Here is a 4,382-nt window from a genome sequence, read left to right as displayed (position 1 = left end):
AGATAAAGTGAGGTGGGTGAGGTGCAAGGGGAAGCCCAATACCAAAATGAGCTGGCATTTTGTGGGGACGAAATGGCGACATTTCATTAGTTACAAAAAAAAAATTAAAATAGAAATAAAAAAAAAAAAAAAAAGAAAGCAGTCATTAGAAATTATTACAAAAGCAGTGTTATGAAACTATGTATTATTACACAGTGCAGTGTTATGAAACTATTCAAACCCATAATGTGCTCCTATTTCAAACAAATGCAGAGATGATGTGACAAAAACCACACMAGAAAGTTATTTTAGAACTGGAAAAAAATCAGGAAAAGGGAAACAGGACGTTCAAAGGCATACCTTATTAAGAGTGACTAAGATACAAGAGTGCTGTGATAGTACGTGTGACTAAGACACAATTCTTCAGCCTCAAAGCAGAGACAAGTTAGAAAGTGCCATGGAGATGACTGGACACAGAGTCAATAATTGTGCACTAATTATGGTTCATTAGTAGGACAAGGGAAGCAATTCTTTCCCTCCTTCTACCATTTGTGAGACCACATATGGAATACTTTGCCCAGCTTGGGACAACCCAAGACAAGACAGATGCTGGAAGGAGCCCTCTGGAAGGAGTCCAGAGGGCTCCTGGAATGTCAATGGCATACAGCTGATGACATAGAAGGAAAGGCTGTGAGAGTCAGGTTCACTCACTCTGGAGGGCAGAGGTTAACAGGGATCTACTTGCAGAGAAYCTGATGTGTGATTATAGAATGGATGGGACAGAGCCCTTCTCTATGASGTGTAGAACTGAATTAGAGGAAATGGGCAAAAGAAGGTATTTTTAATAGAGAATAAGAAAATGTACTCCACAATGAATGTGGCCAAACATTCAAACAGGTTGCCCAAAGTGCATTGTAGAATTTCCAGCCCTCAAAAGCATTCAGAGCTAATGTAGGCATGAGACAGAGCAACAGCCAGCTACCAGGGGTGCTTTGAGTGTGCATATGGGGAGAAAGGTCAGACCCAATGTCTTAAAGGCATTCCCTCCAAACTAATCTAGTCAGCGATCCTGTGATGAAATAAAGCTAACAGAACACAACCGTAAAAAAAAAAAAAAAAAAAAAAAAAAAAAAAAAAAGAAAAAAGAAAAAAAAAAGGAAAAGGAGGGAAAATAATTCCATTTTTAACTGGATTCCTCAATTGAATTCAACAGTTACTCTATGCTAACATCAGCATTTTCAGGAGCATTAGAATGCTTTGATATTTGTAAGCTGCTTTGAAACAACCATTTACAAAGCTTTCTCTTTGGTTTGCATCCATCATTTACACTGTAGTCCCTGGCATTGGACCCACAGTCYCTAACCTAATTTTGTGCATTACAGCTCACACATGCAGCTGTRCACTGGTTGCTGGTCCTAGTTTTTCCCATCCCAAACCCAAACTGCACWCAAACCTTTTAAACCCTGGCAGGCAAAACATCAAAGCACAGGAAGATCAAAGCCAGACAACCTATTTACTACTATTTTTTTTCTGAAACAGATATCTAAACTTTCAATGGCTGGGAATGAAGCATCCATTTCTTCTCTCACACTAATGTTTATATCAGAGTGCTTTCAGTAATTTCATTCATATAAACCAAGCCTAAGAAAAAAAACAACAATGAAAAAAGGAGAACTGGCATCCATCAAGCCATCTTTTATTCCATTAGCTAAATTACATTCTGGAAGAGCTTTTCACTGATTTCTGTTCATATCCTTCAGGATATAGGTCAGGAAAGCAGAGGCCAGTAATCAGAATGGAAGCAAGTTTTGTCAAAATCCAAAAGAGTTCCCATATCTGTAGTCTACCCTTTCCACTGAAAACTCACCTCATCCTCCTCCGCAAGATTCCACCCCACTTTGCTGAGGAGAGGGGGCATTTTTGAACTCCAGTAACTGAAGAAAGTGTCACAAGGAGTAAAAATTGGGGCAGGGGGGACATACAATCATCCTCAAATGTTTAAAAAAAGAAGTAGAATAYTGGCAAGGGAGGATTGCCTCAAGCYTGTCATGGTCATAATCCWTAGGGCAGTGGGATTATATTGCCATTATCTTACTTTTGGTTAAACCCAAATTTTAACATTTTAATGTTCTGAGTCTAACTATCCCATGGTCACTTTAAAAGTGCATGAGGAACATCTGACTCCTTTCCAGGTTTACCTATTAACTGTTCGGTCTTAGCCAGACTTGGATGCTGGATAGGACCGCCCACATTACTGAAATAACTGAATGCTAGCGAGGGAAAGCAATTTGCCGCTGGCTAAGCTGCAGATGGTTTTTGCAAGTTATGGGCAGTGTTCACTAGAGCAGCAGCTTGGCATCCTGGGATGACCTGAAAAAAGGGTAAGTATAGGAAACACTTCCCTGTTCATGCCTGTCTCCCTATGTCCTTTTTCTTGCTAGAGTCCTGTTTTTACTCCTGTTAAATGTTAAGTTTACCTGCTAAGATTCCCTCTGCTCCCACTGTCAAAATCAGGGAAGCAAACAACTACTACTCAGCCTAGGAAAGCATCAGATGCCCAAGTGACAGCAGGAGGAATGCTCAGTAACTGAACAGTTGCTTGCRCACATAGGAGACAGCTGCCTCCTTTCCAGCCTAGGGAGAACACCCTGTTTTGATGAAATTTTGATGAATTTTTATTAATCAGCACAATACTGAAGCAAAAGAACAAAGTGTTTCTCCAGCCTTGCTGCAACTTCCCTTTCTTTTCCTTACGTGTGTTTTAGGTTACTATGGGAGCCTGTCTCTTTCCTTTTGTTCTCAGACTTTCATAGACAACACTTAATCACATTTTAGCTGGGCTTATTATTCTGGCAGGTGTGGCCGGCTCCAGGTTCTTAGACATGTCCTTTAAAATAATGCTTATGTAGAAAAATGGTTATATTTTTCCTCTCAGGTGCAATTCATATGTTACTAAGAGCATGTGGAATGAGAAAAATAGAGTAACTCCTTTTTGAGGCTATTTAGTGAAGTAGACTTGCAATCCATAGCCAATGTTACAACTTGGTTTTGTAATTTTATTTTGTCTTCTTTTACCTCTGAGAAAAAAAAAAAAATTAAAAAAAAGACATATTGACCTTTAAGTGAGTATGACTCCTTTTCCCATTAAAAAAATATTCTAACAGGGGATAACTAAATTTAGCTAGAAACTGATGTCAACTCCCAATCCAAAATTATTCTTCTTGTTCTTGTAGTAAAAATGATTTAATTTTACACAGTTTATGCTGTGAAACACCTTCATCAATTCCAGTTTCTGGTTCTCCTTGTTCAAGTTCACTGTCTCGTGAGTGACAATTCTCACCAGGCTTGCTCCCCAGAATTCAGTTTCCCAGTAGTCTCATCAGCTATTACAGCCATCACCTTGAACATAGTGCCACGCTTCCATCCAGAGCCTGGGGCTGGCCAGATAGGTAGTAATGCAGATTACAGGACAGCATGGTATAGATTTTTAGTATGTTTCTTGGATAKTTAAGATGCAGATGGAAGCCATCAAATTTCCATAGGCTCCTTTGTGGTCTTGGAAGTTCTCATCGTTATGCCAATAGCAACTTCCATTTTATTTTTTTAGGATTTGAGGACCGTTATCATAGAGTCATGAAATCACAGAATGTTAAGGGGATGAAATGGACCTTAAAGATCATGTAGTCAGTCCTACCTTCCCCGCCACGGGCAGGGACACCTCCCACTAGACCAAGTTGCTCGAGGCCTTATTCAGCCTGGCTTTGAATGCTGCCAGGGATGAGATATCCACAGCCTTTCTGAGCAATCTGTTCCAGTGTCTAACCATCCTCACAGTAAAGAATTTCTTTCTAGTGTCATAACCTAACTTTCCCCTTTCAATATGTACCCATTACTCTTTATCKTCGTGACTAAGAGTCCCTCTCTGGCTTCCCTGTAGGCCCCCTTCAGATACTGGAAGGCTGCTTTAAGGTCTGCACACAATCTCCTCTAATGCAGGCTGAACAACCCAACTTTCTCACCCTGTATATGTAGGGGAGTTGCTCCAGACGTCTTGTCAACTTGATGGCCCTCCTCTAGACGTGCTCCAACTGAGCATATAAACACGAGAAGGAGATAAAGGACAAGTCTCACTGGTAGCACCTGCCGGTGGGCTTCACCTTCACCTTCCCAAATCTAGAACGCAGCTGGGTCGCCCAGCTGTCCTCCGGCAGAGAATCGGAGTGCTCATCCCGGGGTCTCCTGCAGCCCGGGAGAACTCCCGCCAGGAGCGGCAGCCTCAAGCCCAGACCGCCCGCCCCCGGCACCTCCCCACGCCCGCCGGGCACCGCCCCCGCGGCACCTGCGGAGGCGGTGCGGGGTAACGCGGGGGCAGCGCCGCGCTCCGCCCCGGGCCCGCCTCCCCG

This window comes from Malurus melanocephalus, unplaced genomic scaffold (genome assembly GCF_030028575.1).
Source record: "Malurus melanocephalus ecotype Western Australia unplaced genomic scaffold, MMel_1.1 scaffold_25, whole genome shotgun sequence".
Classification (NCBI taxonomy): domain Eukaryota; kingdom Metazoa; phylum Chordata; class Aves; order Passeriformes; family Maluridae; genus Malurus; species Malurus melanocephalus.
This window is presented reverse-complemented; position numbering follows the sequence as displayed.